Genomic DNA, 18,440 nt, shown 5'->3' with positions numbered 1-18,440 from the left:
GTGTTTGGCCACTTGACAAGCAGAGTGCAGTAAATCTGTTAACTCTTTTATATTGGCACAGTCAGGAAAGGTAGCAATCTTCTGTTTTAATAGTTCCAAAGTGTGTTGTTGATATTTTAACATATGGAACTGACAATCGACTGCTCTGATGGCTAAGGTTGCAGAGGTGTATACTTGTTTATCCCATCTGGTGATGACAGCAACAGTGAAACACGAAAAACATCGAACTGAACTGTGACCATCTGGAACTTGGAATTCTTCACAAACTGAGTTTCCGCAGATTTAGAATTGGTGTAAGGTCCCCCTGTCTTCTTTGGCAATAAAAACAACCTTGAGTAAATTCTGAATCATCTCTGGTCTGGTGGGACCTCTTGGATGACTCTCTTGTCTATCAGCTTTTGAATTTCTAAAGCTGCTAACTCACACTGACTGAGTGGAATGTCAGGGAGACTTTTTACTTTTGTTTGTGGGATTTGCAAAAAGAGAATGAAATTGCCTCTGGATATAATCTTTTCCACACCCAAGTGTTATTTGTGATTGATGCCCAGGTTTCTGGGTAGCGTCCCTCCGGCTGCCTCCAGAGCAGAGTAGTTGGGCACCTCTTCAGGAACACTAATGGTTTATCTGAGAAGGAATACTGAAACCCTTGATTTTTCAGGCCTCCTCTGCTGTGAGTGCGGCATCTTCCATTGGAACTCCCCATTCCACCCAGGGAGTCCTGGAAAAGACCTCATGACTTATAGAAAGTACAGTTGTGTACACTTACCATAAATGTAGATGTTAGTGTATTCACTGTTGCAGTCATTACATTTGGGTTATCTGCTTGCAGGTAACCCTCAGCCGGCCTGATTAACAAAGTCTTGGGTCCTGCGTCGGTTGCTGTCCCTTCTTCCATGATGTCAGGTCGTCAGGGGTATAAAACATGCAGCCGACGCCATTACATCAGTTTTTCTTGCCCCACATGTCAAGTGGCCCCCTAATGGGAAGCAATTAAATATAAAAGTACAATGATATACCTCCAACAAAAAAGCAAATACACCAAAAAGCTTTCAAGCATAGTAAAGGAAAGTAGAGGTATAGCCAAAAGGGGCTGGAGGGAGGGTAACCAGGACTGCAACAGTGAATACACTCGAACATCTACATTTATGGTAAGTGTACACAACTGTACTATGTTCTTCGTGTTTCACTGTTGCAGTCATTACATTTGGGCAGATTCCCAAAGCTATGGTTGGGAAGAGGAATTCAGATAGCATTAGAACCAGCTATAAGGCCCTGCAAGACTGCAATGGCAAAGCCAGCTCTGGATTTAGAGAGAATTGGCAAATGATAATGCTTGGTGAAAGTATGTACAGAACCCTAGGTAGCAGCTTCTAGGATGACCCTGGTAGGGACGCCTCTGAGAAAGGCTGTAGAGATAGATGCAGCCCTGGTGGAGTGAGGTCTGATCCCCTGTTGGATAGGTTTTCCATGGTGATTATAGTAGAAATGAATGCAATGGCCTATCCATTTAGAAATGATTTGCTTTAAAATAACCTTCCCCTCTGCCCCTGCAGCAAATGCCACCAGCAGTTGTTCAGATTTCTTTTGAGGTTTAGTCCTGTCCAAGTAGAATCTAATTTGTCTGTGCACATCTAAGGAATGCAGTATCCATTCCCCTTTATTCTGTGGATTGGGAAAGAAGGTTGGCAAATGAATGGACTGACTAAGAGCCACACTGGATACCACCTTGGGCATGAAGGATGGATTGGTTTTGAGGGACACCCTGTCCGCATGAAAGATGATGAAAGGCTCCACTGCCATCAGGGCCTGTAATTCAGATACCCTTCTAGCTGAAGTGATTGCTAAAAGGAAAGCTGTTTTCCAAGAAAGAAATTTCAAGTCTGCAGTAGTAGCTGGCTCGAAAGGAGGTAGAGTGAGTTTCTCCAAAACAAAGCTAAGGTCCCCAGGCTGGGGTTGGAGCTCTCCTGGGTGGTCTCAAATTTTTGGCCCCTCTGAGGAACTGCTTGAGCAGTGGATGACAGAAGAGGGGAGGTTCTGTGTTATAATGAGCTGAAATGGCTGAGGCGTGGATTTTGATGGAGGAAAAAGACAGACCCTTGTGAAGCATCTCAGTTAAGTATTGTAAAATCTGAGGTAAATTGGGCGCTGCTGTGCTCATCCCTTGAGATTGATTCCAGGCACAGAATCTTTTCTACTAGGCCTCCTTGCCTCTAAAATGATATCCATTACAGGTTTACTGAGGGATGGTAAAGGAGAGATTAGGTAATTAGCCAGGCTGCTAGGTTCAGTGTTAGAAGCTGAGGGTGTAGAATCTGGTTCTCCTGCTGAGACAACAGGGAAGGAGTCTGAGGCAGGTGCCATGGGGATAACCATGACATACTGCGCAGGAGGGGGTACCAGTGCTGGTGTGGCCAGTCTGGAGCAATCAAAATCATCCTTGGTTTGTCCTGTTTGATTTTTAGAAGTACTTTGGAGAGCAGAGGCAGAGGGGGGAAGGCATAGACTGATAGGTTCTTCCAGCTGAAGGACAGAGCATCCACTTTCCAGGCTTGGTTGTGGGGAGTCCTTGTGCAAAATTTGTCCAATTAGTAGTTCTGGGGAGAGGCAAACAGGTCTATATCTGGGGCTCCCTCCTTTGCTTGTCAACATGTTGAAAATCCTTGGTTCCAGTTTCCACTCATGTAGTTCCATGAGGTTTCTGCTTAGTCCGTCTGCCAGTGTATTCAATTTTCTTGTCAGGAACTGAGCTTGTAGGTGCACTTCGTAGCTCAAGGCTGTGTTCCACAATGCCATGGCTAGTCTGCAGAGGGGGTAAGAATGTGTAACCACCTGCTTGTTTATGCACCACATAACTGTGGTGTTGTCCGTCTTTACCATTAGCTGTCCTGGAAGAATGTGGTCCTTCAAGGCTGTCAGAGCACTCTGTACAGCTAACATTTCTTTTTGATTGATATGCAGGTGCATTTGACTTTGGTTCCATTTGCCCTGAATGCACTTCCCTGTCAGGTGAGCCCCCCATGCAGAGTCTGATGCGTCTGTTGTTAGGGTTTGGGCGGCAGGGGGTGGTGTGAAAGGCAGTCCCTTGTTTTGGTGGCAGGCCTCTGCCCACCAAAGGAACTCTAGGCGTAGGTAAGGTATGATAGGAATCATTGCTTCTAGATCCTGAGAATGTTGACACCATAGGCTTTTTAGAAACCACTGTAGTTTCCTCATATGCAGTCTTGCATATGGAATTAGAAGAATGCAGGAGGCCATGAACCCCAAGGCTTGCAGTATTTGTCTTGCAGATAGCAGGGTTTTTGTGGCTACTTGTTTGAAGTAGGTTGTCAAATGAATTTGTTTCTCTGGCGTGAGGAAAGCCATCTGGGAAGTTGTATTCAAGCTTGCTCCCAGGAATATAATTTGCTGACAGGGTACCAGGTGTGATTTCTTTTCGTTTATGGTGTACCCTAGACAAGATAGAACCCTTTGTACAAAGGCCAGATGATTCATAAGTATGTCCTGGCTTTCTGCCTGAATTAGACAATCGTCCAGGTATGGGTATATTTGAATATTTCTTTGCCTGCAAAATGCAATAGCTGGAGCTAGACACTTTGTGAATACCCTGGGCACAGTAGATAAGCCAAAGGGCAATGCAGAGAACCGATTCCCTGATTGGGATGTGCAGGTATGCTTCTTTTAAATCTAGTGTTGCCAACCAGGCATCTTTGCCTAGCATAGGAAGCAACTGGTGAAGAGTCAGCATCTTGAATTTTCTAATCTCCAAAAAGGTGTTTAGAGTAGACAGGTCCAGGATAGGATGCCATGAATTGTCTTTTCTGGGTACCAGGAAAAGTCTTGAGTAGAAACCTTGTCCCTTTTCCTCTTCTGGTACCAAGTGAATAGCCCCCATGCTTTAGAGAGAAAGTACTTGTTTTTGGGCTTCTTTCAACTGATTTGGGGGTAGGTCTGGCCACCCGCTTGGTGTTGGCAAAGTGTGGAAGTGAAATCTGTAACCCTGGGACACTATATTTAAAACCCATTTGTCCTGGGTAATGAGTTCCCAGTTCTTTGCATGAAGAACAATATTTCCCGCCAAAGGGGCAGTCAGTTGATAAGTGCTTGGAAATTTTAAAAGGAAGTCATTGAGACAGTTTACCATAGGAGGGAGTCTTATTACTCCCAGATTTGGAAGTGGAGGCCCCCCACTGCTTAGTCCTGTGTGTACCCTGGGACTGCAGCCTGGGAGCTCTGCTGGATCTGGGTTTGGACTGAGAAGGTCTGGAAGAGGCAGGAAAGGACCAATTCTTGGAAGGCCAATGCCTACTAAATCTTGGAGGTTGTACTTGTAAAAAATCTTTAGCAGTTTGCATAGAGTTAGCTTTTTCTTCCATCTTTTTAAGAACATCTTCTGCCTTGTTGCCAAACAGGCGGTCCTGGTTTAGGGGAGCATCCAGTAATTTTGCTTTAACATGATCTGGTAGGGATTGCTCCTTAAGCTAAGTATGCCTTCTAAGTACAGACCCAGTTACAGAAGCCCTGCCTCTAGAGAGTCAAAACCACATTGCAAAGTATGTTTTCCAATCAGTTCAGCTGAATGCAATAAATCCTGTAAATCCTAATTTTCAGCACAATCAGGAAACAACATTTTCTGTTTAAACAATCCAATAATATGCTGCTGATACTTCAACATATGAAACTGGCAGTTTAATGCCCTAATTGCCAACGTTGCAGAAGTGTATACCTTCTTACCCCATCTATCCAGCGCCCTGGAGTCTCTATCAGAGGGGGTAGGATTTTTGGCAGTAGTAGCTTTAATGCCCTTGGGCCCCTGTGAAATGGTCTCAGGATCCGCAGTAGGAATTTTGAAAAGGAACTTGTGAGAGTCAGGGACCCTGTAATATCTATCAGGTTTCCTGGGAGTAGGAGGTAAAGAGTCAGGGGCCAAGCTAGATTATGTAAATGCGTAATCAACAATGTCTAGGACAGGAGGTATGGCTAAAGGCCTGTGCTGGGGCTGGAGTAAGAAATCCCTAAGCCTCTTTTTAGAATCAGAGAAATCCTGACTTTCTCAATGAAAATGCTCCCTGAGAGTATGCAAGGTTTCACCAAAAGAGAAATCCTCTGGGGAGGGGGAAGCAGAGGGAATGGTGCCCTCAGCATCAGAATCCTCATAGGTAGATAAGGGTAAATCTTGGTCATTAGAGGAAACAGGAAATTCAGAATCCTGGTCGGAAGTATCATAAACAAACTCAGTCTTAGGTCTCTTAGCGGGGGAAGGCTGTCTTCCCCTGATTAAAGTAATGAGGTCTTCAGCCATTCTTATCATCTGTTTTTTAGGCATAGAGGCCTGACCATGCGGTCTGGGCGTCAGTTTTTTAGGCATGGTTCGAGATTTAGGCCTTGAAGAAGAAGATGGCATCAGTTTAATACACAAGTCAATAGGCCTGAATACACCCTCAACAGCCGATGACTTAACAGCAGCTCCTGACCCATCCAAGGTAGAGACATCGGCAGGTTCCACAGTTGAAGCAGCTCGCGGCATACCGGACTCCGAATGGGTCTCAGTAGAGGCCTGCGAATCAGAAGTATCGGGTATCAGGGGCTGCAAAAGCACCTCACTGAGTGCCTGCGAACTGGCGAAGCGTTGTCGACAGCTTTGGACCTAGGTGGCCTGTCTCTGTCTTTATCTTTGCATTTTTTCAGAATGTCGGTAATCGGATGGCTGACCGAAGACATATCAGGATAATTGAACCGAGCACCAAAATATTTAGAAGCGTAAATATACCAACGATGGACAGTTCGTGGTTTAAATAAGGCACACAACTGACAGCGAGGTACGTTGTGGTCAGGGCCTAGGCAAGGAATACAGTACGAATGAAAATCTTTATGAGGTATTTGCTTTCCACAAGTAATGCAATTATTTCCTTTTACTGACATCGGTTAAGAGCAAGAAAAAGTTTCCCCAACGGGGTACTTAGCTTTTAGTTGAAGACTTTGTGTCTGAAACTCGAAGATGAAAATTTCAGGAGTCGGCCGACTGGCACTTGCAAAAGTACAGTTGTGTACACTTACCATAAATGTAGATGTTCGAGTGTATTCACTGTTGCAGTCATTACATTTGGGTACTCTGCTGGCAGGTTGCCCTCAGTCAGCCTGATTAACAAAGTCTTGGGTCCTGCGTCGGTTGCTGTCCCTTCTTCCATGACGTCAGGTCGTCAGAGGTATAAAACATGCAGCTGACGCCATTACATCAGTTTTTCTTGCCCCAGATGTCAGGTGCCCCCCAAATGGGGAGAAAATAAAATTCGAAACACAAAAAATATACCTCCAATCCCAAAAGCAAATACACCAAAAGGGCTTTTAAGCATAGAGAAAGAAAGTAGAGGTATAGCCAAAGAAAAATAGAGGGCTGGAGGGAGGGTAACCAGGACTGCAACAGTAAATTCACTCGAACATCTACATTTATGGTAAGTGTACACAACTGTACTATATTTTTCATGTTTCACTTTTGCAGTCATTACATTTGGGTAGCTTCCCAAAACATTGGTTGGGTGGAGGGAATTATACAGCATTAGGACCAGCTATAAGGCCCTGCAGGACAGCAGTGGCAAAGCCAGCTCTGGATTGAGAAAAAAGTGGTAAATGGTAATGTTTGGTGAACGTATGAACTGAGCTCCAGGTAGCAGCTTCTAGAAAGTCCCTGGTAGGAACACCTCTGAGAAAGGCTGCTGAAGTAGATGCAGCCCTGGTGGAATGGGATCTGATCCCCTGGGGGATAGTCTTTCCATGGTGCATATAGTAAAAATGAATACAATGGCTTATCCATTTGGAAATGGTTTGCTTTGAAATAGCCTTTCCCTCTGCCCCTGCAGCAAATGCCACCAGCAGTTGTTCAGATTTTCTTTGAGATTTTTTTTCTGCTCAAGTAAAATCTAAGTTGCCTGTGTACACCCAATGAATGCAGAATCCGCTACCCCTTGTGCTTGTAGTTGTACTTGATAGGGCAAGGCTGTGCTCCACAATGCCATGGCTAGTCTGCAAAGGGGGTAGGAGTGTGTACCCCCCTGCTTATGTACCACATAACTGTGGTGTTGTCTGTCTTTATCATTAATTGTCCTGGAAGAAGATAGTCCTTGAAGGCTGTCAGTGCATTCTGTACAGCTAGCATTTCTTTTTGATTGATATGAAGGTGCATTTGATTTTGGCTCCATTTGCCTTGAATGCACTTCCCTGCCAGATGTGCCTCCCAAGCATAGTCTGATGCATCTGTAGTTAGGGTTTGGGCGGCAGGGGGTGGTATGAATAGCAGTCCCTTGCTTTGGTGGCAGGCCTTTGCCCACCATAGGAACTCTAGTTGCAGGCAAGGTATGATAGGAAACATTGTTTCCAGGCTGTGACAATGCTGATTCCATAGACTTTTTAAGTACCACTGAAGTTTCCTCATATGCAGTCTTGCATATGGAATTAGAAGAATGCAGGTGGCCATGAACCCCAAGGCTTGCAGTATTTGCCTTGCAGAAAGCAGGGTTTTTGTGGCCACCTGTTTGAAGTAAGTCAGCAAATAAATTTGTTTGTCTGATGTAAGGAAAGCCATCTGTGCAGTTGTATTCAAGCTTGCACCCAGGAATGTAATTTTTGATAGGGTACCAGTTGTGATTTCCTTTTGTTTATAGTGTACCCTAGACAAGTTAGAACCCTTTTTACAAACGCCAGATGGTTTAGAAGAGTGTCCTTGTTTTCTGCTTGAATTAGATAATCGTCCAGGTATGGATATATTTGAATATTTCTTTGCCTGCAAAATGCAATTACTGGAGCCAGGCACTTTGTAAAGTCCCTGGGCGCATTAGATAAGCCAAAGGGCAGTGCAGAGAACTGGTAATGCAAGTAGCCTGCTTTGAAGCAGAGGTATCTTCTGCAAGATTCCATGCTTGGGATATGCAAGTAAGCCTCTTAAATCTAGAGTTGCCAACCAGGCATATTTGCCTAGCATAGGAAGTAACTGGTGAAGAGTCAGCATCTTGAATTTTGGAATGTCCAGAAAGGTGTTTAGAGTAGATAAGTCCAGGATTGGATGCCATATTTTTCTTTTCTGGGTACCAAAAAAAGTCTTGAATAGAAACCTTGTCCGTTTTCCTCTTCTGGTACTGGTTGAATAGCCCCCATGCTCATGAGGGAAAGTACTTGTTTCTGGGCCTCTGCCCACTGATTTGGGGGCAGGTCTGGCCATCCGTTTGGAATTGGCAAGGTGTGGAAATGAAATCTGTATCCCTGGGATACTATATTTAAAACCCATTTGTCTTGGGTTATAAGTTGCCAGTTTTTTGCATGAAGAGCCAGTTCCCCCCCCCAAAGGGGCGGTTAAAAGGTAAGTGCTTGGTAAGTGTAAAGGGAAGTCATTGAGACTGCTTACCATAGGGGGGTGTCTTGTTGTTTCCAGATTTGGAGGAGGAGGCACCCCATTGTTTTGTCCTGAAAGCCCTTGTGACTGAAACCTGGAGCCTTTGGAATGTCTGGGTTTGACTTGAGTGGCTCTCGAAGGAACTGGAAAGGACCAGTTCTTAGTAGGCCAGTGCCTACTAAATCTTGGAGGTTGCACTTGTAAGAAATATTTCACAGTTTGCATAGATTTAGCTTTATCTTCCATCTTTTTAAAAACGTCTTCATCCTTATTACCAAAGAGACGGTCCTGTTGTAAAGGAGCATCCAACAATTTTGCTTATGATCAGGCAGATTTTGCTCATTGAGCCAAGCATGCCTTCTCAGCACAGACCCAGTTACAGCAGCCCTGCAAGAGGCCTCCAAAGTATCAAAACCACATTGCAAAGTATGTTTTCCAACTTGTTCAGCTGAATGCAATAAATCCTGTAAATGTTTTCCACACAGTCAGAAATTAAAATAATTTTCTGTTTAAGCAGTCCCATGATATGCTGTCGATATTTTAGCATATGAAATTGACAGTTTAAAGCCCTGATAGCCAAGGTTGCAGAAGTGTAAACCTTCTTACCCCATCTATCCAGTGCCCTGGAATCTCTATCAGAAGGGGTAGGATTTTTAGCTGTAGAAGCCTTAATGCCCTTGGGACCCTGAGAAATGGTTTCAGGATCTGCAACAGGATTTTTGAAAAGGAATTTGTGGTTGTCAGGGACCCTGTAGTATCTCTGTCTGGCTTACAAGGAGCCGAAGGCAGAGAATCAGGATCCATACTAGAGTCTGAAAAAACATCAACAATGTCTAGAACAGGAGGTATAGCCAAAGGCCTATGCTGAGAAGAAGAAGAAAATCCCTAAGTCTATTTTTAGATTCAGAGAAATCCTGACTTTCCCAATGGAAATGTTCCCTTAAGGTATGTAAAGTTTCCCCAAAAGAAAAATCCTCAGGAGGAGAAGCAGAAGGAATGGAATCTTCTGCATCAGAATCCTGCTAAGTAAGTATAGACAATTCCTGTTCATTAGAAGAGTCAGAAGAAATAGAATCCTGTTCTGAAGATTCATAATCAATGTCTTGCCTAGGCCTCTTAGAAGGGGGGGGGGGGTGTTGGCTACCCCTGATCAGAGTAATTAAATCTTCAGCCATTTTGATGTTTTTTAGGCATAGGGGCCTGCACATGTGGCCCAGACGTCTTTTTTAGGCATAGGTTGAGATTTTGGCCTTAGTTTTGAAGATGGCATCGGTCTAATATACAAATCTGTAGGCCTGAAAACACCTTCAGAAGCCGGTGCCTGCACAGCGGCTCCGGACCCATCCAAGGTAGAGACATCCGCGAGTTCCATAACTGAAGCATCTCGTGGCATTCCGGACTCTGAATGGGTCTCAGTAGAGGCCTGCGAATCAGAAGTAGCGGGTATCAGGGGGCTGCGAAAGCGCCTCACTGAGTACCGGCGAACTAGTGAATGGCTTAGGAGAAGCGACGTCGGCAGTTTTGGACCTCAAAGGCCTGTCTTTGTCTTTGCATTTTTTAGGTATTCCGGTAGTCGGATTGCTAACCGATGACATTTCTGGATAATTAAAGCATGAGCCAAAATATTTAGAAGCAAAATGTACCGACGTTTGATAGTGCGTTGATTAAATAAAGCACAATACCAACAGCAAGGTACATTATGGTCAGGGCCTAGGCAAGGAATACAGTACAAATGAAAATCCTTATGAGGTATTTGCTTCCCACAAGTAATGCAATTATTAACTTTTACTGACATCGGTAAGGAGCAAGAAAAAGTTTCCCCAACGGGGTACTTAGCTTTTTAGTTGAAGACTTTAGATCTGAAACTCAAAAGCAAAAATTTCAGGAGTCGGCCGACTGGCACTTGCGAACTGCTTCTGCTTCAGGCACCGCACAGCAAGAAAGACTGATGTAATGGCGTCGGCTGCATGTTTTATACCCCTGACGACCTGACATGGAAGATGGGACAGCAACCGACACAGGACCCAAGACTTTGTTAATCAGGCCGACTGAAGGCAACCTGCCAGCAGATTACCCAAATGTAATGACTGCAACAGTGAAACATGAAGAACATCTGCTTCTGCTTCGGGCACCACACGGCAAGAAAGACTGATGTAATGGCATCGGCTGCATGTTTTATACCCCTGATGACCTGACGTCATGGAAGAAAGGACAGCAACTGACGCAGGACCCAAGACTGTTAATCAGGCCAACTGAGTGTTACCTGCAATCAGATAACCCAAATGTAATGACTGCAGCAGTGAAACACGAAGAAAATCCACATCTTTCTACCACCATGCTGATTCCTAAAAAAGGATATCTGTGGCATAGAAAAAAGTATCTTCATGGCAGACAAGGCCTTCCCATGTTATATAAACAGTGAACTTTATCCACATCATACTAAAGAAGTTATTAGTTTTTGCTATATCTGCATCATACCATAAAAATTATTAGTTTTTGCTACTAGCATGAGAAGCACACAGATCCTCTGAGTTAGAGGTTTTAATCATAAATGTTACTAAATAAACATAATGAGGAAAGTTCCACACATATATATATATATATATATATATATATATATATATATATATATATATATATATTTAATATACCTGCCTGAAGGTACAGATTTTGTAGATTTTGGTTTGATAGTTCATCAGCATCTGAAGGGATTCAAGCCAGTGTTCTATGGGTGATTTTAAAGTGCTGATGATGTGCAAACCTGAATACATCAATAAACAGTTTGTTAAAATCTTTTCTAGAGCCCTTGATAATGCGAGTGTGTGTGTGTGTGTGTGTAGGGGGGGGGGGGGCAGAAAAACATACACCTCATTCACACCTATTATTGGTATATTTCATTTGACACCCATAGTGCCTTATGGCATCATGACACTCTTTGGAAATGGCTTTCTTAATCACATGACTTACAAATTAATGACAAGTAACAAGGTTTATAAGTGTGTACTAGGCTAATGGCCCTGGAGCCTTTACAAGCCTAGCCCATAGGATTACCCTGGCATCGTGCCACCCAACTTTAGCTCCTAGTGTGTCTGCCAAGTAGAGCTACTGGAGTGATCCCTGGGGTGAATTTTCTATTTCCCATCCACTCATCAAGATTTCTCTTGAAGAGGGCTAGTGAGGTGCTCTGTTTGACATGTATGGAAAGTCTATTCCATAGTATGTGCAATCTCTGGGTTATGAACCTGTCCCTGACAGTGAGACACACAAACTGTCAATAAGACTGTTTACATAGGATGCTCTGAAGTGGAATATTAGTCGTTGTTTGCAGTTATTCATATTTACATTCATATTTTCATAACCGAGTAAGCTACATGTCATCAAAGACCACAGTTTGAAATGTCACAGTGGGAAAAATGCATTGTAACTGTCCATATGTAATGCACCGCACTAGAAAAACCTGGCACTTGGTAGTAATTCTGAATACATGCAATGCTTACATAGTTACCATAATGTTATCCAGACCAAGGTACAAACTGTTATGTAACAGCTGAAACCCCAGCTGATGCTGAAAAAAATACAGTCACTGACACTTGAAAGGCCAGTGTTGTTTATACTGCTGATCAAGTAAACTGGCTTAATTTTTAATTTTTCCAAAAATACCTCAAAAAAGCAATCAGCCAGGAATGAAATACCTGCTGTGAAATTAAAACTCAAGTCTGGGTTAAAAGAAATGATACCATGCGTCTAGGCTATATGTTTCCTAGGATAATAAAAGCTGTTTGCAAATGTAAAAGTCTGGATTTTTTTTTTAGATTTTACTGTATTAATGATCTGATGCAAAGACTTTTAATCTGTTGAGTTGAGTCACTGTGAGGAGCATTTTGTTCCTAAATAATACTGCTGTTTATAACTTTTAAGCAGTAAGTAACATTCACAAGACATTTGCTTTTGCCTTGTCTGGCTTATGCTCTAAAGAATACATTAAGAAACATATGAAGGTATTTATGCAGCTAAATGTATGAAATTCTACAGCTGCTAAGTGTGGTTGAATTAATATAATGCCCTCAGAGATTGCACAACCTTAGAAGTTGTTTGTAATTTAAACTGAAATGGTCCACTGATATAATGAACAAAAAAGGCAGAAGAATGTTCCGTTTAAGCTTGCTCAGCAAAATCACAACAATAACTAAACGAAGAGCGATGCACCACACCATAAAACGCATCTCAACAATTTATTCAGAGCTGTATCTCAACAAGACAAAAAACAACAAACAACGGATTAGCGCTTTCAGCTATCAAAGCCTTCTTCAGATCCACATTCAAAAGCCACATCTCAATCTAATATAAAGCATATAGCAGTCAATGACAAAAAACATGTAAACAAGCTGCTTTGCTCTAACCAATACAAGTGCTTATACAAGCACTTCATCATCCAATGTGTTTCGTTATTCTAATTAGCTTTGACTAGCAAGTTAAGATGGAAAATGTAAATTAGACTTCACTTTCTCAAACATCATTGGTCTCAGCTAGCAAATGAAAGCAGAAATGTAAATCAGACTTTACTTGCTTAAAAATCATTGGTTTACTTTAAACATTAGACAAAACATAGCTTTAACTAGCAAGTTAGGATGAAAAATGTAAATTAAACTTCACTTTCTCAAACATCATTGGTCTGGGCTAGCAAATGAAAGTAGAAATGTAAATTAGACTTTGCTTGCTTAGAAATCATTGGTTTACGTTAGACATGAGACAAAACATAGGGAACGTATATCAAAAAAGTATTCCCTATCGCTTTCATAAGAATAAAAAACAAGTTATTCCAAGTTCACTCATCAAAAAGCGCGATTCTATAAAGACATTTAACAAAACATATCTTACTAAAATATAAATAATTAAAACATTTTAGCATTTAAAAATACGTATGCAAAGTCCTTAATAACAAAGTGCTAATAAAATATATAAAATATAATTTATCTGTAAATTATGTAATATATACTACCTACATAAAAATTATTAAACAGAAGCAGAAATAATACATTAACAGTATAAGCAAACACTATCGTTGAAGATGTCATAAACAACGAACCCTAGGAGCTATAAAAAGTCTGAACAGCACCATAAAAAGATACGATGACCATCTTGAATTTCTACTATAAACAACAGTGACTAGAAATAAAAATAAAAATATAAATATAATACAAGTCACTAGGACAATTAATAAGGCAATATGGGTAATAATCAGAACCTTCAAACATTATACTATTATGCATCCTCAACATATTTTCAATAATATCGTGGAAAATCAGACAGGATTTCTAAACTCTGTACTGATGAAAAAGAGTTTATTGAGGAAAGGAATAGTTTACTGAACAGTTTTGAACAGAGAGGCTATCCGACTAGGAGAGTGAACTCAAAACTAGTGTCAAGTGCAACCAGAGAACTGCATGACAGAAGAGTAATTCACTTCTTGAACAAAAAGATAATATAACCTCAAGCTGAGTAACTGTAAATGTAACAGAGTTAGGACACATGGGCAATATTTAAACATCTAAGGATTAAAACCAGGTGATGTAATGATTGGAGTTGTCAATTACTGAAACAAATTCTCCAGGTGCAACTAACACTAGGTAAGACTGCAATCCAAATTGTAGCTTGCTACAGATCCCCCACCATGTCCCAAGAGTCTCATTCCACCTTTCTAAACATACTGGAAAATATTAAGATACAACCAAACACCCTAATACTGGGTGATTTAAACTACCCTGCCATTAACTGGGAAAACTACTTGGGTACCAACTCCTTTTCCCAACGATTCTTGGAATTCATAAATTCCAACGCCCTGGATCTACTAATCCATTGTCCCACCAGGGGCTCCAATATCCTAGACCTGGTCATTACCAACATGGGAGACAGATGCTCCACACCAGTGGTCACCCCCTCATTGGTCAAGTCTGACCATAAGCAAATCACCCTTGACATCCACATCCCACCCCCACCCCCCAGTAAGGAAACCTCCTTAAAAAACTTCTCCAAAGCCAACTTCATGCTACTGAAGTCAGAAGTGACAAACATCATGACACCCATGCAGACGGGATTTGAAAGTTCGACTGCAGAATCCTACACTAAGGCACTGTACAAGCACATCCACTTGTGCATGAATCGTGCCATCCCAAATAGAACCAAGATGCTCTCCTCCAAAAAATGAAGCCAATCTGGTGGTCACCTGCTATAAACAAACTATACAACAGAAGGAAGAAACTGTTGCAGAAAAGAGGAAAATCCCAGGATGCAAAAAACTCCCTCACCAGCCTCAGTAAGAAGCTGAGATCCCTCATAAAATCCTCAAAAGCAAGTTACGAAAATAAAATTGCCAAAGATTCCAAAGACAACCACAAGGCATTCTATAGTTATGTCAAGAATATAAATGGCAATGCTCAGATCTGCTCTGAGCTTCAACAGAATGGCATTAAATATACTGATCCCAAGGATACCGCCAATATCCTGGCAGATTGATTTAGTGCCAACTTCACCCCCTCTCACCCCCTAAAGGGCCCATCTCAATACCAAAAAATTGCCAAATTCCGGTAATCACGGCCACACAGGTGGAAACCCCACTCTCCAAAGCTAAGAATACAGCATCCATGGGACCAGATGACATCCCAGGCTGTGTACTACATGAACTACAAAATGAACTGGCACCTCACCTAAGTGTCATGTTTAATCATAGCCTCACCTCAGGCTTTGTGCCCACTGAGTGGCGCACAACTACAGTTATACCACTCCACAAGGGGGGATCCACCTTGGATCCCAGGAACTACCATCCCATCAGTCTGACAAGCCTGATCTGCAAGGGCATGGAATGCATTATCATGGAACTTATAAACGAAGACATTGGCAACCTTCAAATACTGGACCCCACCCAGTTTGGGTTTGTGAAGGGCCAATCTTGTCTCCTGAACCTGATTGACTTCTTCGAATCAGTCTCCAGAGCTGTGGACGAGGGTAAGGCGGTCCACACAGCATATCTGGACCTCGCCAAGGCCTTCGACACCATCCCCCACTCTGGAATCATAGATAAACTTACTAAGCTGAGCATAAATCCCTACGTCACTCGACAGGTTGCCAACTGGCTTACTGACAGAACCCAGACTGTAAAAGTAGCCGACTCCAAATCCAGCTCCAGACAAGTGACAAGTGGAGTACATCAAGGTTCAGTCCTGGGACCACTCTTGTTTAGCATCTACTTCTCTGAAGTACAGGCCAACACTAAGGGACTATGGCTAACAAAGTTTGCAGATGACTGCAAACTGGAAGCCATTACTGAATCCCCAAATGATGTGGATATTCTACAAAAGGGCCTTACAGAAACAGATGTCTGGTGCCAGAGCCATGAGCTCAAGCTTAATGCCAAGAAATGTACAGTTATCCCCTTTGGAAAAAAACATGTACCCATGAATTACCACATAGGTGGCAGTACACTAAACATCAAAAGTGTGATGACAGACTTAGGGACACAGGTGGACAGTGGTCTCACTTTTGATAACCACATCGCCACAACAGTCAAGAAATCCTTTTATGTGGCACACCTCATCACTAAGGGCTTTTCATCCAGAAAAAAGGAGGTCATTATCCCACTGTACTCATACCTTATTAGACCCATTATAGAGTATAATGCCCCGTTTGGTATGTACCTCACAAGACATCTGCAACAGCTGGAAAGGCCACAGAAATACCTCACTGAAAGAATCGCAGGCCTAAAGCAGATGCCATATGTTGACAGTCTAAAAAAATTCCAGCTACACTCTGTGGAATATCGTCTACTCAGAGGCGATCGCTGCTTAACATACAAGGCCATGTCAAACCCTGAGCTGTTACATGCTTCACTTAAAGAAATCCAAATCCCTCAGAGCCACACCCTCTAGGGATCTAAACCTTGTCATCACAATGAACAAAACATGCTGGAGGGATAGGTTCCTGACCCAGAGACTCCCCATACTCTAGAATAGACCTGCCCATACAAGTCCAGCAGAGCGCCTCCTTGGCCCTCTTCAAAAGGAACCTTGATGGGAGATAGGAAATTCACCCCGGGGATCATGTCAGTCGCCCTGCTAGACAGGGATCCAGAGAAGTAAATATTGTGGGAAGAAATATCCAGGGAATTGTTATGGCTAGGCTTGTATAGGCCCTTGGGCCGATAGCCTAGTACCAACCTATGAACAAGAGGATAAGTAACCACTTTATGGCATTCACATACATGCTGCAATATCTTTCATCATCTATTCCCAAATGGTTGTAAATAAATATGGCATTAACAGAATAACTAGAATAATGTAGGGCGTGGTACTGGACTGGAGAGCAAGAAAAAGTACAGTTGTATACAGGTACCATAAATGCAGATGTTCGAGTGTATTCACTGTTGCAGTCATCACACTTGGGTTATCTGCCTGCAGGTAGACCTCAGTCGACCCGAATACCAGAGTCTTGAGATTTCTGCGTCGGATGCTGTCGCCTTTCCATGACGTCAGGCCGTCAGGGGTATAAAACATGCAGCCGACACCATTACATCAGGTTTTTCTTGCCCCAGATGTCAGGAGCCCCCAAAATAGGAAGCAATCACATGGTGTGGAACACCTCCAGTAAAAAGTAAATACCATTTCCATAAGATATGGCCAAAAAAGAGGATAGGTAGAAAGTATAGAAAAGATGGGGCTGGAGGGAGGGTAACCAGGACTACAACAGTGAATACACTGGAACATCTACATTTTGTACACAACTGTACTATGTTCTTCGTGTTTCACTGCTGCAGTCATCACACTTGGGTTGATTCGCAAAGCTGAGGAAGGGTGGAGGCATTCAAGAAGTATTAGAGCTGGATAGCAGGCCTTGTAAGACTGCTGTGGCAAATCCAGCTCTGGATTTAGAAAAGATAAGTAAGTGGTAATGCTGGTAATGGTGAAGGTGTGTGCAAAACTCCAGGTTGCAGCTGCCAGGATGTCCCTGGTAGGTACTCCCCTGAGAAATGCTGTCGAGGTCGAGGTAGCCCTAGTGGAATGAAGTCTGATCCCCGGTGGGGTAGGTTTTCCATGGTGTTTGTAGCAGAAAAGGATGTAGTGTGCTATCCATTTAGAAATGATTTGCTTTGAAATGGCCTTGCCTTCTGCCCCTGTAGCAAAGCTGATTAGCAGCTGGTCAGATTTTCTGAAAGGTTTAGTCCTGGCAAGGTAGAACCTGAGCTGTCTGTGCATGTCTAAGGAGTGCAGGATCCTTTCCCCTTTATTCTGAGAATTAGGAAAAAAGGATGGTAAATGGATGGATTGGTTTAAAGCCACACTAGATACCACCTTGGGCATAAATGATGGGTTAGTCCTGAGGGAAACCCTGTCCGCATGGAAGATAATGAAGGGTTCCACAGCCATAAGGGCCTGTAAATCAGACACTCTTCTTGCTGAAGTGATGGCTAGAAGTAAAGCTGTTTTCCAAGAGAGGAATTTTAACGCTGCTGTAGCAGCAGGCTCAAAAGGGGGGAGCGTGAGCTTCTCTAGTACAAAGTTAAGGTCCCAGGCAGGAGTGGGAGCTCTCCTTGGGGGTCTTAAATTGTTAGCTCCTCTCAGGAACTATTTGATCAGAGGGTGAGAAAAGAGGGGTGGCTCAGTATTGTAATGAGCTGAGATGGCAGAGGCATGAATCTTAACTGATAAGAAGGATAGGCCTTTGTGGAGCAGCTCTGCTAGATAATCTAGGATTTGAGGTAAGGTGGGCATGGCTGTGTCCTTTCCTTGAGACTGGCTCCAAGAACATTATCCTTTCCACTTTTCTGAATAGGATTTCCTAGTACTAGGCCACCTGACCTCAAGGATAACATCCAGCACCTGTTTGCTGAGGGCTGCTGGTGATGTATTCAGGGAATAAGCCAGGCTGCCAGGTTCAGGGTTTGCAGCTGAGGATGCAAAATCTGTCCTTCCTGCTGGGACAGCAGAGACGGGGTCTGATGTAGGTGCCAGGGTGGCACTGCTGTCAGACTGCGTAGGAGTGGGTACCAGTGCTGGCATGGCCAGTCTGG

General features: G+C 42.9%; 1 protein-coding gene across 1 annotated transcript in view; it reads right to left on the bottom strand.

Moving 5' to 3' along the window:
* Window positions 1-18,440, bottom strand: part of BAIAP2L1 (BAR/IMD domain containing adaptor protein 2 like 1) — an 815,478-nt gene that overhangs the window by 312,234 nt on the left and 484,804 nt on the right. The window lies entirely within an intron of this gene.

Source organism: Protopterus annectens, chromosome 12.part0 (assembly GCF_019279795.1).
Source record: "Protopterus annectens isolate FY-2018-M chromosome 12.part0, PAN1.0, whole genome shotgun sequence".
Lineage (NCBI taxonomy): Eukaryota > Metazoa > Chordata > Ceratodontiformes > Protopteridae > Protopterus > Protopterus annectens.
This window is presented reverse-complemented; position numbering and strand designations above follow the sequence as displayed.